We start from the raw sequence: 16,966 nt of genomic DNA, 5'->3' as shown, positions 1-16,966 counted from the left end.
AGAGTTTCATCATGTTGCCCAGGTTGGTCTAGAACTCCTGACCTCAAATGATCTGCGCATCTTGGCCTTCCAAAGTGCTGAGATTACAGGCAGGAACCACTACGCCCAGCCTGCCTGCTTCCTTTGACTCCAAGGTAATTTTTTTTCTTGCTGCTTCTTCTCTCAGTTCCTTTTTTCCCCAGCCTTCCCAACAGGAGCTGCTGTGTGTGTGTGTGTAGTTGGGGGAAGAGTCTGGAATGAGTCTGGTTGTTACTTTCTTAATAGTATATCGGGGTGCATTCTGGGCACCCACTGACAGACAATCCATGGCTTTGTCCTACCATGCTGCCTCTGCCTCAGCGGTCTTGCCCAGCACCTCAGTGTCTCACTGACATTGACCAGTCCTACTTGGACCCCGGCTGACTTGCTTGGGGCCTGGTCACCATGCCTGGGTCCTATTCATATGGCTAGAATCCTGCTCTCAGATAACTCCTATGCTCCAAACACACCTCCATCAACCTGCTATCTAGTGTCACCAGCTGACTCATCCTCCTCCCTGTGTCACTTGGATCCTGACAGCTACCTGGACTACTTCTGAATCCAACAGGGGTCCCAGATGCCATGCGCTGGCCTGCCTGGCACCTGCTCAGGAGACCAGGGCAGGTTTCCCTAGGGTTGGTTCTAATTTTTTTCCCTATCCTCCATCTCCTGCTCGGCCTGCCTCCCACCTGAGCTGGTCTCATCTGCTGCACTTTTCTCCCTTGCCTTGTCAGAGATGAGGAAGGGCTCTATTGGACAGGCCCACATGTGGAGCCTGTATCTGGCTGCAAAATGCAAACCTGTGCTGATCAGAGAGCTCATGGCACTGCACAGCAGGGGGCAATTCCATGAGGTACAAGGAGGGAGAAGCAGGCCAGACAGCCCTGAGGTCAAATCCTCTCCTTCTGCCCGTTCTTTCACCCCGCCAAGCCTCATAAAATGGGCTTCATAATAAAAAAAAGCTCACTTTTACTCAGCACATAGTTGAGGATCTGCTATGAGCCAGGTGCTATTCCAGCTACCATGGATACAATGTGAAACACACCCAGAGCCCTGCCTCACCGAGCTTATTAAATGGTAGTCTTGGCCTGAGGATTACATGAAACGATGCATTCCAATACTTCAGTGAATATCCGTTGCTTTACGTTTGTGGGGCTCATGTTCTGATTTTCTGAGTGCTATTACCCCCAATTCCTCTTGTGCATAAATCCACCTCCACTCTCATTATTATTGCTTGCAAAGTTGCCCACCCAACACCTATCTATCACCTGTCTATCACCTATCTATCTGACACCTGTCTGTCTGTCTATCTATCTATCTATCTATCTATCTATCTATCTATCTATCTATCTATCTATCCATCCATCCATCTATCCATTCCTTGGTTGCAGATCTGGGCAGGGACTCACATACTTGACTTGTCCTGGTCTTTGGCTGTGATGCTGGTCCAGGAAAAAGCACATGGTCCATGTCCAGCCTCTTGGAGTCCTTCCCCCAAGATCTTCATTCTGAAGCTGAGCTGACAACCTGTCCCCTTTTCTCTTTGTTCACCACTCCTAAAACCAGGGCCTCCAGAACTGTTGGTGGCTTCAGCTCTCACTGCAAAGGAACCCAAGAGAATGTGCCCCAACCTGGACTCAGGTGTGAGGACAGATGCAGAGCCAGGAGGCTGCAGTCCTTCCTGCCTTTTCAAGCTTTAGTTGAAGGATCAGTGTTTATCTTTTTTGTTTCTGAGCTATTTTGAGTTAGTATTTCATTTGTAATGAGAAGGTGTGTTTGATGAATACAAGTGGTTTCACATAGTAAGCATTCAAAAGGTTCCTCTCCCTTAGGAAGGCTGAATGTGCCAAGGACAAAGTGGGATGGAAAAATATGAAAGATTTGGAAAGGTGGAGCTCTTTGAAGTTTCTAAGTAGCTGGGCTTGTGTAGCCTCCATTCTCTACTGTGGCTAGTCTTTAGTTAAATTTGACTGAAGCACCAGGACCTCATCAACTTGCTTATATTTATGTATCTGTAGACACTGATGGTTTTATCTGTCTATATATCTATTTATCTATCGACCTACCTACCTACCTACCTACCTATCTATCTAAACTGTCTGTCTGTCTGTCTGTCTATCTACCTAATCTAATGTTCTTTTGAGAGTTACACCAATTCCAGCTGAGCTGAGAGGGAAGGGGTTTTGTAATTCTTCAAGATTGCTCAAGAGAGTGAGAGCTGGGCACTAGTGTGCCTCTGTGAATTTGGTAGTAGTTACAGCCATGGGCTATCTGTAGGAGAGGAAAGAGAAGTTTCTGGGGCATAGAAAGAACTCAAAGGGGATGGAAACTGGACAGATGAAAAAAAAATTGTATATTCCTTCCTGCAAGTCCTACAAGTCTCTCATTCCTTTTTTTTTTTTTTTTTTTTTGTTCTTACTTTGTTTCTCTCTAACCTCACTTGGGTCCTTTTCTTCTCTGCCCACCACCTCCCAGGAGGATGTACTGGGGAACACATCAGGCTCTAGTAACCACCATTCTGAACAAACACCTGTTCTTATGAGTTAATGTTTCTCCACTTTTTCCTGCAGAAACCATTTCCATTGCAGGGAATTCTAACACCGGCTGTCAGCCTTGGGGTGGTAGCCAGTAAATTAGCCACAGTGGCTCAGCATGTCAAAAAACAAGCAGAAGAAGAGCAGAAAATCACAGATGCTCACTCAGAAGCCTCCTGCTCTCATTTCTCTGGATCTGCAGCCAAATCCGTGGAAGGAAAAGCCAAGGCCCTCACTCAGGGCAGAACTGTAGCCTTCCTCCCATTCCCTTTCTTGAGCAATGAGTGAACATCATACTATGTCAATGGCCTGGGTCCTGTTGGTCAGGACTAGACTTGATGGTAATAAGAAAAGAATCAGGCTACAGCTCACAGGGACATGCTGATAAAACATCCATCCAGGAGGAAGCAGTGTGACCCGTAATCCCAGGGACTCTATGGTGGGGGAAGGGAAAGGAAGGTATGTCACCATCAAATGTTGAGTCACAGCCTCTCTGAGTTTCAACTCTTTGTCTGAAAAAATGAAGACAATAGTATTCACTTCGAGGGATTCGAATTCAATAAAAACAACTCATGTGAAAACACTCAACGCAGTGCAGGTACTGAGTGTAAATTGAAACTGGATATGTCCTATTGACTCAGTATGTATACACACACATGAGCTCACAAGCACATACGCCTTCTAGGTGTGACCTGGATTCAGTTCAGATATTCTCCAATCTCATTTTAGTTGCTGGAGAAACAGACAGCATGAGTTGCTCCTCAGATGATGGTGTGATTCACCCCTGCCCAAACACCAGTGGTCAGAGACAAGCTCAGGCTTGTTCACAGTAGCCCCAGAGCTCAGGGGAGTGGACCCCACCCAGTCTGAAGCTTTCAGCAGAGGAGCTGGAACAACATGAAGTCTTCTTTCCACTCTGAGTTGATTGGAAAGTCCAAACATGGCATCTTGTCTTGTTCTTGAGGATTTTTTTTTTTTTTTTTTTTTGAGATGGAGTCTCACTCTGTCTCCCAGGCTAGAGTGAAGTGGCACAATTTCGGCTCACTGCAAGCTCCACCTCCCAAGTTCACACCATTCTCCTGCCTCAGCCTCCTGAGTAGCTGGGACTACAGGTGCCCACCACCACGCCTGGCTAATTTTTTTGTATTTTTAGTAGAGACGGGGTTTCTCTATGTTAGCCAGGATGGTCTCGATCTCCTGACCTCGTGATCTGCCTGCCTCGGCCTCCCAAAGTGCTGGGATTACAGGCATGAGCCACCGCGTCCAGCCACTCTTGAGCATTTTATTTCAGGTAAAGTGTTCCTGATACAGGTAAACAGAAAGGACTACAAACAACAGCTTAATTCAAAATGCAATTGTGCTACACACAAAGCAGCAAGGGAGGTGAGGCTACAAAGCAAGGTGATATAATAGTTTGCAACACATGGGATTTGAAGCGAAATCTGAGCTCAAACCCTACAATGCCACCAGAACCCAAGTGACCATACATCTGCTTCAGTTTACTCATCTGCAAAATGAGAATGTCAATAACCCCTTGTCTATTTTATAAGGTTGAGGTGAGGATCAAGTGAGATAGCATCAATGAAATCACTTTGCAAAATATTATATAGCTAGTAGTTATGACAGTTGTTATAAATGTGGAATGTGCACAAGAGAGTTGGAAATCTCAAAAAGCTGACCTATTATCATAGTCAAACCATTTTCTCTTGAAAATCTCAGATATAAAAGGTTAGGTGCATAATGGCAGATATCTTGCCCACAGGAACCCATTTTCATGAAAGGACGAAACTTTGAAGGATTCTTTCTTTTCCACCGGTATTCTACAAATAAAGAAAGGAAGGAAGGCAAGGCTGTCTTGCTGGCTTCTGGGGTGGAGGACGCTGGGCTGGAGTGGTGCCTACAACTTTGATCCTGGTGGGAGTCAGGAGCCTCTGGTGAGGCTTGTATATTTCACCCAAAGTGACAGGGACCTTGTTAGCCATTCTTGCATTGAGGAGCTTGATGGATTGAACTCCTGGGGAGAATGTGGCAGCCGTGATCTGACATAAAGATGATAAATAACATTTTTTTTCTTAAATGATTACTGAAAACTTTACAGCTAGCCAAAGCTGGCTTTCTCAAAGCCCCTGGAGGAGAGATTTTATAAAGTGTCATTTAATTAATAAGGAGGTTATTGATTGCTGTCATGCATGGAGTACTACACAAGCGCCAGGTGAGAAAAAGGGGTGGAGGACCACAGGCACAGAGAGGAAGGCAGGGATGGGCCTGGGCCTGGACTGCAGCCTGGATAAAAACCAGGCCCCTGAAAGCACTCTAGAATGCCAGTTAGGGCCAAAGCAGTCACTGTTTACCAGAGATGATTAGAAGTGAAAGAGATGTTCTTATTTATAGACTGATTTAGAAAATTCACTGTCATTTTGAGATAAAAAGAGAGGCAGGTGGGAGATGGGAGGTTTTCCTGGCTAAAAATTAAGGGACAAGAACCCTCTAGTAACCTACGGTGCAGGCTAAAGAGGTGCTTAACTTTTTGGGTTTTAGCATTCTCATCTCTAAAACGATAGAACTGGACTAAATGATCTCCAGGATTCCAACTCAAATATGAGGGCTTCTCAAAAACTTCATGAAAAATGTGTATTAAGAAAACATTGACTCTTCTCACATCGGCAGGTCCAGGCCCGACTGACAGACAATGCCACGGCATGGAGTCGCTACTGGGCCTCTACTTCCTCACCCACATCCCCATCACCCTGTTCATGGCCCTGCAGGTAGTGCTGCTGCACGAGCTCTACCCAGTAGAGTTTAGAAACCTCCTGATGTGGTATGCTAAGGAGTTCAAAGACACGCTGCTACAGGAGCCATCAGCCTGGTTTAAGTCCTTTCTGTTTTACAAGCTTGTGTTTCAGCTGCCTTTCTTTCCCATTGCAACCTATGCCTTCCTCAAAGGAAGTTTCAAGTGAATTTGAACCCCTGCAAATCATCTACTCAGTTCCCACCATGACGACTTTAATTCCAATACTCTCCACATTTCTGTTTGAGGATTTCTCCAAAGCCAGTGGTTTCAAAGGACAAAGACCTGAGACTCTGCATGAGCGGTTAAGCCCTGTATCTGTCTATACCCTCTACTTACTCATACCATTTGTCCTTTTAGTGTTCATGTTGCAGAGCCCCTACAAGTATGAGGAGAAAAGAAAAAAAAAAAAAAGAGAGAGAGAGAAACAACCACTGGCCCAGGGTAAGAGATGCCTGCAGGGCAGTTGTTTGTTGGATACAATACAAGGAACACTGCTGAGAACCCAGATCTTCAGCAGCATTTGAAACACTGGCAGTAATGCATAAGAGCAAGATGGTGTCAGAAACCACATCAAATTCTCACCTTCTTCTTCTTCTTCTTCTTTTTTTTTATGACTGTCTCACTCTGTTGCCAAGGCTGGAGTGAAGGGCAGTGGCATGATCTCGGCCCACTGCAACCTCTGCCTCCTAGGCTCAAACGATCTTCCCTAGCCTCCCAAGTAGCTGGGACTACAGGTGTGCACCACCATGCATGGCTAATTTTTTTTAGTTTTTGTTTTTGTTTTGTGGAGACGGGATTTCACCATGTTGTCCAGGTTGGTCTCGATCACCTAGGCTCAAGTGATCCACCCACCTCAGTCTTCCTAAGTGCTGGGATTACAGACGCGAATCCCTGGGCCCAGCCCAAACCTTCACCTTCTAAGGGCACTGGGATGAACAGACTGACCAACTTCAGAGTGGGCAAAGAGGTGTGGGCTAGGTTATAGGGAAGAGGTACCAAATACCTATGTGCCTAAGTTCCACTGCAGCATTGCTAAAAGCAGAACAAAACCAGAAACTGCTAAAGAACTTGGCCTGTTTAACATGTTCATGAGTCACCTGACCCACAGCATATAGGCTTATTATGACTAAACCCTCCACTCCCGGTTCTCTAGAGGATATCACCTACCAGCAAAATGAACACTGGGATGTTTTGGGCCATTTTAAAATATCAAATGTTGCCTCTTTCATATTAATTCAAAACTATATCATGTTTTCTTGTCTGCACCTCTAACCCAAGGAGAAAAGACAAAATACTATGCAAAGGAAGTTTAAACTTAGTTTTCCTTAAGGTTCAGCCCTACAATGACTTTCAGTCAGAAATGGGTTAAACTGGAAAATGTTTTTGTGTCTGTTGCAAACAGATCATCCTAGCAGAAGACTTTTTTTTTTTTTTTTCATTAAAGTTACTTTGCTGGCTGGGCAGAGTGGCTCACGCCTGTAATCCCAGCACTTTGGGGGGCCAAGGTGGGTGGATCACCTGAGGTCAGGAGTTCAAGACCAGCCTGACCAACATGGTGAAACCCCGTCTCTACCAAAAAATACAAAAATTAGCCAGGCATGATGGCAGGTGCCTGTAATGCCAGCTACTTGGGAAGCTGAGGCAGGAGAATCACTTGAACCCAGGAGGCAGAGGTTGCAGTGAACTGAGATCACGCCATTGCACGCCAGACTGGGTGACAGAGCAAGACTCCATCTCAAAAAAAAAAAAAAAAAAAAAAAAAAAGTTACTTTGTTTATTCTATTTCTAAATCTTAGTCTTCCTCATTTGTAGAGGCTACCTAAGTCCCTTTATCTGAAGTCTAGCATCTCAAGCCTCATCTGGAAGTGTGCTCCCTAGTGGCTAACTTCATCCTTCTAATACAGTTCAATCATTCCCATCTTGTTCTTAGAAGAAGGGAAGGTGGCAGCTGCCAGGCATAACATAGCCACTGTGTGCATATAGGGTGTCTTCACGTTGGTGCTTGGCATTCCATCAGCTTTCTCTAAGTTTGTTCTCAAGTCTGACCTTAAAATGATGTTAGACGATAGGTCCCGGTCACTTTCCTCTATTTTCACCCATTTTGCTCACAAGCCATATTGGTCTGACTCACGTGTCTAATCCAAATAAAGGTAGCTGCTGACCACTGTAAAAAAAAAAAAAAAAAAAAAAACCCACATAGACACCATGCACGGATTTAAAAAAAAAATTTTTGCATCCAAACTCATACTAACTTGTTATAACGTGTCTGAACAGGATCTAGTTTGAGGTACCAAGGAGAAGAAAATATCAGTTTGTAAAGAATCTCTATCAGAGCAACATGAATTTTGCTAAAATTGAAGCAAGAATGAACCTCAAATTTATGGTGAAGCTTGAGTAAAAGAATGGTGAAATCACTGATGATTTATGAAAAGTTTCTGGGGGCAAATCTCAAAAGAAATCAGCAGTTTACAAATGGGTAACTCAGTTTAAGAAGAGATGATGTTGAAGATGAAGCCCACAGCAGCAGACCATCCTCATCAATTTGTGAGGAAAATATTCATCTTATTCATGCCCTAATTAAAGAAGACAAATGATTAACAGCACAGACAATAGCCAACACCATAGATACCTCCATTGGTTCAGCTTACACAATTCTGACTGGAAAATTAAGGTTGAGCAAGCTTTTCACTTGATGAGTGCCCAGTCAGTTGCCAACAAGAGCAGAGCTTTCAATGGAAATTTTAAACAAGTGGGATCAAGACTGTGAAGCATTTCTTGAAACAATTGTGACAGGGGATAAAACATGGCTGTACCAGTACCATCCTGAAAAGAAAGCACAATCAAAGCAATGGCTACCAAGAGGTGGAATGGTCCAGTCAAAGCAAAAGTGGACCAGTTTCTTGGGATACTCAGGCACTTTGCTCATTGACTTTCTGGAGGGACAAAGAATAATAACATCTGCTGAGAAAGAGAGTGCTTTGAAAAAGTTAGCCAAAGCTTTCACAGAAAACCCCCTGGGAAGCTCCACCAGAGAGTCCTTCTCCACCATAACAATGCTTCCACTGATTCCTTTCATCAAATAAAGGCAATTTTGTGAGAGCTTTGATGGGAAATCATTAGTCATCTTCATTATAGTCCTGATTTGGCTCTTTATGACTTCATTTTGTTTCCTAAAATTAGAAGATGTAAAGCATACTAGGTTTTCTTAATAATGTAAAATAATTGTATTATTATAGTTACATTGTTAATAATTAATAATGTAAAAAAGACTGCACTGACATGATTAAATTCCCAGGAGCCTCACTTCTCTATGAATGGGCTAAATAACTGATCTCATTGCTTACAAAAAAAAGTGTCTTGAACTTGATAGAGATTGTGTTGAAAAATAGTTTATATTTTCAGTTTTCTCTTTTAATTCCACTTTTCTACAAACTTTTTGAAGTTCCCTCATATTCTATTTTATTCTGAATTGCTCACAAGGGAATGGGATAAGGCAAAAAAAAAAAAAATCCCATTTTGTCTACAGCTTTCTCTGGCTGAGTTCCTCAAAGAGAGAACACAGATAAATACTAGTGTGAGTTCAACCATAACAATTATAGAGAAAAGAATAGAGCTGAACTCAAAATAGGCATCAGGGGGATATACTGACATTGGCAAACCTTAAGTTGTGTGTTCTAAAGTTTGGGGGCCTATCTTTTCATTGAGCTGGTGAGCCTCTGAATTATGGAGATCCAATTTGGGGCTTCCTGATCCTAGTGACATTAAACATTGTCTGACCAAGAACACTAGGTTATGCCAGAGATCTCTCATCCTGGTTGGTGAGGCATTGTACAGAATGACAGGGGCTTCAAGTTGAAAGATGAAACAACTTGGTATTTAAGATAAATGGATTGGGTTTGAATCTTGGCTTTGCAACTTATTAGCTGTATAATTTTAAGCAAGTTGGTGTCTCTGAGCTTAATGATACTAATGCATATCTGCATGGGTTGCTATAAGGATTTAGAAGAATGATGTACATAAAAGTACAGTGTCTGGAAGAGAGTAGATTCAGTAAAATATTGCTTTTCCTTCTCTTTCCCTGCTTTCTTGCTATTTTTAAAACTGTAGAAAACAGGTTATCCACCTGGTGAATGATGTCAAGGCAGCAGAGAACAGTACACTGACGGATAACCTCATGCTACTTATAAGACCTCAGTCAGCAGCATTAATGACTAAAATAAACCTACTTGGTTTTAACAGCAATTAATGCATGGTTCATATTTGGCATCAGATTCAGAAGACTTGAAGCGAACAACACTTTTCAAGAAAAAAACAACCTTAGGTTTTGGTGGACCACAAGCTCAGCATGGGCCAACAGTGTGATGAGGCTGCTCAAAAAAGTGACTGGAACTTTTACTAATGAGTAGTAATTTATGGATCAAGGGAATGTAAGCATATCATTGATTTCTGGTAGCTTGTAGCCAATTCTGGATGTCACGCACATTTAGGTACCACACTGGTAAAAATGAAGTTTCCTAAGAGGGTAGCATCACAGTGTTCAGCACATCATAGGTGTCGAAAAATCACTGTGGGATCCAAAAATATTGAGATTGGAGGACCATAATAGCCATGCTCTTTGCTAGTTCATATATAGCCTTTGTGCAAAAAGAGAAAAGCTGCTCTCCACAAGTAGGGGAAGCCCCACATCAGGTTTTCCACTCACACTACTCTGCACGGCCATATTCCCTTGTTCAGTGCACAACTTACACAATTGTATGTGGCAACCCTGATGACAGCAAGACTTGAATTCTTGATGAGCTGCCTTGTGGAAGATGGTGTAGAATTTTTCTGTGTATCCATGCAGAGCAGAACCTGGGCGATGGTGGGAAGGAGTTATAGAGAGACAGTGTTAGGCTTAAGAGAATTCCCTAATGATGATAGGTTAATGACTGTTGTGACTCCAGTGGAGGCCTGAACAAATCAAAAGAAAGAGTATGTCGATCTGAAGAAAATTAGTCACAGAGAAACCAGATCCCTTAAATCTAGCAGTGGCACTGCCAGTTCCACGAATGAGACAGAGGATTGTAGGCCAACAGAGTATCCCCTCCCAATGGCAAGGCCATCCTAATGTGGAAATGGGTGCCAGGAGCTGAGTTCAATGGAGTCTCTGTATTTCCCAGGGCACTGGCCTGATTAAGCTTAACAGGTGACAGTGATCAGATTGCGGTCGCCTGAGCCACTGAATGGACCATCCTGTTGATGAACTTCTCTCCTATGGTTCTAAGCTCTCAAGACATTTTTATTTTGATTTGACTCCACATGCAGGTTTACTAACAGGTGCAGTTTCTGGAACGACTATATTTCTGGCCGTAAATGAATACAATTACAGTCACATTGTAATTTGCTGTCCCCTGAAACATGACTTCGTACTACTGTAAGTCAATCATTTGGGATTCTGGTTACAGATATCAGCTTATTGGATGCAACTGCTTTTCAAATGAAGGTGATGTGAAGCCTATGGTATACTAGAAAGAATCCTCCTTCCATGGGTCACGCCTGACTCGCTCACTCTGTGATGGGAAATGGGCCACACATGCTGGTTCAGGAGGACAGGGATGAGGACAACACTGTGCACACTGGGCAAAGGGACTGCATCTGAAAGGCCTTGTCTTCCAAAGCTGGCTGCTGTTTTTCCTCTTTGCAATCTTCTGTTGTTACCCTGAGAACCCCTAACAAGTCAGTAATGGGATCCTCCACTGACTACAGTTAAGGCCTCTGTTAAGGCATCCTCTCTTGACTTAAAAATTCATTCGATTCCTCCTTTTTCTTCACAATGAATTTCAGTTCTACTCTCAGACACACGCCCAGGCACTTTATCCTTCAGTCAGTGCTTATTAGGTCATATTGGAGAATGAGAAAGTGTCCAGCCCTGTAGGCCTCCTGACTTCCAGGTAGAAGGTGGCTGTTCCCCCCTATTCTCCAAAACACAACTGAGTCTACATAGCAGCCCCAAGAAGATTCCACTTCAACCCCTTGGGGAAACGCTGCAAAGACTCAGCCAATATGTGAATCCCAGTGGTAAATGCTAGGGGCTTATGGATTTCCTGGATAAACCTGCTTCCAGTTTCATCATCATGTTTACTTCCTGGCAGCCTAAGAGCAGCAGGGTCAGGCAAAGACTGCGATTGCAAATAAGAGTCGGAAAGAGCAGGATGCAGCCCTGAACTGGGAAGGAGGGCTTATCACCTCCTGTTGCTTCAGGATTGAACAGAAGAACCCGGCCGGTGGTACTTACAACAGATTTATTCATGATAAAACATCAGTGCCTACATTGTGAAGATGCTAAACCTTTATAAGGAAGAAAAATATTTGCCGTGTGAGCTGAAATAGAAAAATATCCTCTCTGAGTTGGTGCCAGGGAATGATCATGGTTCTGGACTTCGCTGATAAGAACTGAGGCAGTTTCAGTGATGTGAGAGTCCTTGACTCTGGAAAAATCACAAGTGCCCCTCGGGCTATGGAACACTGGCCCTAGGCTCTGGAACAGTTTGTGGCTATGGAACCGGTGAAGGGGGTGCCAAGAGGAGAACTTTCATGTGTGTGCACCAAAGCAGGTAAGATTCTGGTGCATGTCACTCAGGGTCATTGCAGCTACTCTTGCAGCAAGATCCCAAAGAGGGTTCTGGCAACAGAACAATGCCTGTCTAGGTGAGGACCCATGGCCCATCCTCAGGAGTCAGTAGAAAAAGAAACTTGGAGGAAGGCACTTTTCAGAGTCTCTACTATTTGGATGACCACAGCTTGATGAACAGGTATAATAAGATAACTAGCTAGGAAAGAGAGCTCTGGGGGCTCAGTGGCCTCTTCACACCAGTGCATTTCTGTGTATTCCAGATTTAAAATACTTCTTAAATAGTTGATTGTCAGGAAAGGAAGGGAATTCCTTGGAGGTCAGAAGTTGAAAAGAAAGAGTGAAGGTATGTGTGCCCTGGCATTGGTCTTTCCTCCTGCAGATGCCTGCTGTCCCAGAGCATCTATTTTATTTTTATTTATTTATTTATTTTGAGACAAGAGTCCCACTCTGTTGCCCAGACTGGAATGCAGTGGTATAGTCTCCGCTCACTGCAACCTCTGCCTCCCAGGTTCAAGAGATTCTCCCGCCTCAGCCTCCCAAGTAGCTGGGATTACTGGCATGCGCCACAACACCCGACTAATTTTTGTATTTTTAGTAGAGACAGGGTTTCACCATGTTGGCCAGGCTGGTCTTGAACTCCCAACCTCTGGTGATCTGCCCACCTCGGCCTCCCAAAGTGCCAGGATTACAGGTGTGAGGCACCGTGCCCAGCCTCAGAGCATCCATTTGAATAGGCACTGGAGCACCAGGGCACAGGAGACAAAGACTAGGGCCTGGGCATGGTGGGAGGTTCAATAGGCGACCCCTCATAAAGCCAGGACCCTCAAACGGACACTCAATCAGCAGGGGTATCACGTGTCTATTGCCACAGCACTACTGTATGGGAAACAACCACAGCTCCTCAGTGACACGCAAGACTAACTGCTCCTTCCTCACACATCTAGCCAGGCAGCCAGGCAGTTCAGCTGATCGTGGCTGGGCTCTCCTGCACCTGTGCCCGTCATCTGGCCATCCACATGAACACTGATGGCTGATGGATGAAATGATGGGATGACTCTGCTCAGCTCCATGTTTCTTTCGGCCTCTGCCTGAAACTGGGGGCAGGTCCCTCTCAGGACAGTGGCAGAGGTCAAGAACAGCTAGTGGAAATGCCCTTGCTCTTCTTCAAGTCTCTGTTTGTCCCATAGCAAGAGACATTCTATTGTTTAAAGAAAGTCACACAGCTGGAATGAACACCAGAAGGGGAGGTCACTACAAAGTTCCAGGGCATAGGATATGTATATGGAAAGGTGTGAGGGGTTGAGGAGCACCCCTCAAAATTCATGTTCACCTGCAACCTCAGAACAGAACCTTACATGGACACAGGATCTTTGCAGATATAATTAGTGAGGGGTTGCAAGGTGATATTATCCCAGATTTGGGGAAAGGAGAGGCTAACACCAATGACTGGTGTCCTTATAATAAGAGAAGACGATTCAGAGAGACACATAGGGAAAAAGATGAGGCAGAGGTAAGAGTGATGAAGTCACAAGCCTAAGGATGCGGAGAGCCACCAGAAGAGGCATCCACTAGAAGAGGCAAGGAAGGGTTCTCCCCTGAGCCTTTGGAGGGACCACAGCTCTCCCAGTGCCTCAATTCAGACTCCCAGCCTCCAGAACTATAAGAAAATACATTTCTGTTGTTTTCACCCACCAGCTATGTGATAATTTGTTGCCACAGTTCCGGGAAAACTAATTCAGTAAGGATGAAGAACTGGGGCCCTGAATACAATCAATTGGCCACAGAGGGTAAACTTCAAAAATATAAATTTGCTAAGCAGAAACAATGGTGGGGATCAGGGGCTTTCCTGACCTTGTATTTGGCTAGAACAAAAAATTTCCTCAGAGAATTTTTAACTACCAACTTGCCTTCCTACAAGCTAAGGGCTGAAATTCATGCAAACTCTGCACACTATAACCCCCTTCACCCCCACCAAAGAAACCCCACAAAATCCAAACTCAACGTTTAATTAAGTGGCCACAAATTAGAAACACCCCAGATGTCTCCCAGAAGCAAAGGAAAATTCTCTCTAGAGGGATGTATGGCCACAAAGAATCCCTACATGTACGTTCTAAAGAACATACTTTCCCAACAGAGAAACACTCATTTTGCAAGACAACAAGAATCAGCAGAAAAATTCAAACTGCAGTGTCAGACAAGTGAAGAATATAGTTATAACAAACAGAAATATACCATTTGAATTTTGTTATGAACTGAATGTGTCCCCCAAAATTCATATCTTGAAGGCAGACCCACTAGTCCTTCAGAATATGACTACATTTGGAGTCATATTAAAATATGACTGTACTTGTTTTTTTGTTATTGCTTTTTGAGACAGAGTTTTGCTCTTCTCACCCAGGCTGGAATGCAATGGCATGATCTCGGCTCATTGCAACCTCCACCTCCCCGGTTCAAGTGATTCTCCTGCCTCAGCCTCCCAAATAGCTGGGATTACAGATACCCGCCACCATGCCCAGCTAATTTTTGTATTTTTAGTAGAGATAGAGTTTCACCATGTTGGCCAGGCTGTTCTCAAACTCTTGACCTGAGGTGAGCCACCCACCTTGGCTTCCCAAAGTGCTGGGATTATAGGCATGAGCTACCACACCTGCCCAAAATATGACTGTATTTGGAGTCATCATTAAAGAGATGATCAATGTAAAATGAGGCTGTCATGGTGGACTTTAATCCAATCTGACTGGTGTCTCTATAAGAAGAGGAAATGTAGAGTCACACAGACCCAGGTGATGCATGTGCACCAAGAAAAGACTGTATGAGGACACAGAGAGCATATGACCATCTGCAAGCTGAGGAGAGAGAATTCAAGAGAAACCAACCCTGCCTCCACCTTGATCTTGAACTTCCAGCCTCCAGAACTCTGAGAAAATAAATGTCTAATATGTAAGTCCACAGTCTGTTGTATTTTGCTATGGCAGCCCTGGGAAACCAGTAACAACTGGTTTGCAGGTGTGACTTATTAAGCAAGATATTATTAAAATAAAATCAACCCCTCATTTTTACTAGAACCAAAAAATTCTGAAAATTAAAACCATCCTAATTAGAAACAAAATAAATAGCAGATTCCACTTAATCATAAACTTGGAGCTAGATCTAAAGAATACCAGAATATAGCACAGAGAGACAGAGAGATAAAAAATAGAAAAGACTTCGTGATATGAAGGTAGAATGAGGAAGTCTAACATGCATATGGTGAGAGTCATAGGGGAAGAGATGAGAAAGAATGAGGGATCTATAATTAATCATCCCTGGTTGAGAGGGTGGCCCATCTCCCCTGGAGGTTGCTAGAGCAGGCACGACACAGGTGGCGATGTTTGATATAGACCTGCTTCGTGACAAAGAAAGGACAGTAATGGAAGTAGAGGAAAAATATACCTAAAGATACAGAGACTTGAGAAAGCAGGGTATCTCCCAGGTGCGAGGAGTCGTGACAGTACTGTAGGGTGTGTGGGCATGTGGCACCTCTGTGGCCATCTGGGGACCAGGGATTTGGAGGCAGGCAGTGGCAAGTGGTCACATGGAAGGACTTTTTCTACCACCTATTAGACTCAGGCTATGTCCTGTAGGTGATGGGAAGTCAGTGGACATCTCTAAGCAAGGAAGTGACATGATCAGCTTTGCATTTAGGAAGATAAAGCACCTGGAAGAAACTCAATAAGTGCTTGTGGTTTGATCAATATAGGTTGCTGATACTGATCCCTTTGTTCTTGGAAGGCTGTGACTAGGATAAGCAAAAGGCCTTCTTGATCCATCTTCTTCTGCAGAGAGGGGATTCCTGAGGGAATCTCTGCCTTTGAGCACACTGGGTTCAGGCTGGCAAACTAAAAGCGATGACCTCAGGTGCTCTGGGGCTGCAAGGCACCTTTTAAGACATTGCTCAATTCTTCCTAAGCTTTCCTTCCAAGAGAGGAGCTTGGACTAGAGAAACTGTGTTTCCCCCACCTAATGCCAGGCTCTGCCTGACTTGACTTTAGGATCACACTATCCAATTCCAGGCCAGGCATAAAATGGCTCTCAGAAATCCTCCCTTATTCTTCCAGGCAATTCTGTAATCTTCTGGTTTGGTAATTTCCTCTCCTATTACTTGGCCTTTTGTTGGTGAAGTGGAGTTGGTAGGTGGACAGAACTCATATTTACTGAGTATGTGCAACTTGCCAGAGCTGTCAGAAGTCTCCAATGTGCATCATCCCAACTGCTCAACTGGCAGCCTCAGAGTGTTCACATTATTATTCTCATTTTATGAAAAAGGTTGAGCCATTTGCTTATATTCCCAGCTGCAGGAAAGAGGAAGTCTGGGATTCCAACCCAAGTGAGCCAGTCTCAATTGCTCCCCACTGCTCCAGCCACCTTTCTGGTCTCAGCTCTTCAGTAGCACCTAAAAAGCCAGTTACCACTGTCAAAATTGCACACCGTGGGCAAGCTTCATTCCCCACAAGCTGCCTTCTTCCATCTTTCTGTCTGGTTAAAAGTGTGTCCATGTCACCATCTCTCCCACACGTAGACACATTTGTGATGGATGCATCTTGTCTTTTACTTTTCAATCACTAGGATTTATAATTTACTTCTATAACTGATCTTTATTGCTTATTCAGTGCCATGTCGCTATTGTGGGGGACCTGGTAGCTGACACAAGCAAACAGCCCTGTGCATCAGATCAAAACACTGTTGTGTTCTGCCTGGTTAAGCGCACGTGTGACCTCGACTGATTCCAAATCCAGCCCCAGATGTTCATTCCCTGGAGAGCAGTTTTCTGTAACTGCTCTTGCACCAAGGCTGCATTATTTGACTCTGATATTTTTACAAGTGAATATTTTGAACATCTTCTAGGTGCAATGTCTGGCTGAAATTATCTCCAGATATAGACTCCAAAACAGAGAGTCCTCCTCTAAAAATGAGCTGACAACAGGTGCCCACTTCTGTTGTGTCGTGTCTGAAAACAGCATTTGTGTGAAT

General features: G+C 44.0%; 1 pseudogene; it reads left to right on the top strand.

Moving 5' to 3' along the window:
* The first annotated feature begins 5,242 nt into the window (after positions 1-5,242).
* On the top strand, positions 5,243-5,988 carry LOC115899571 (annotated as a pseudogene).
* Positions 5,989-16,966: the final 10,978 nt, after the last annotated feature.

The sequence above is a fragment of the Rhinopithecus roxellana genome, chromosome 9, assembly GCF_007565055.1.
Source record: "Rhinopithecus roxellana isolate Shanxi Qingling chromosome 9, ASM756505v1, whole genome shotgun sequence".
Taxonomy (NCBI): domain Eukaryota; kingdom Metazoa; phylum Chordata; class Mammalia; order Primates; family Cercopithecidae; genus Rhinopithecus; species Rhinopithecus roxellana.
Note: the sequence above shows the minus strand (reverse complement) of the source record. Positions and strands in the feature narration are given on the sequence as shown.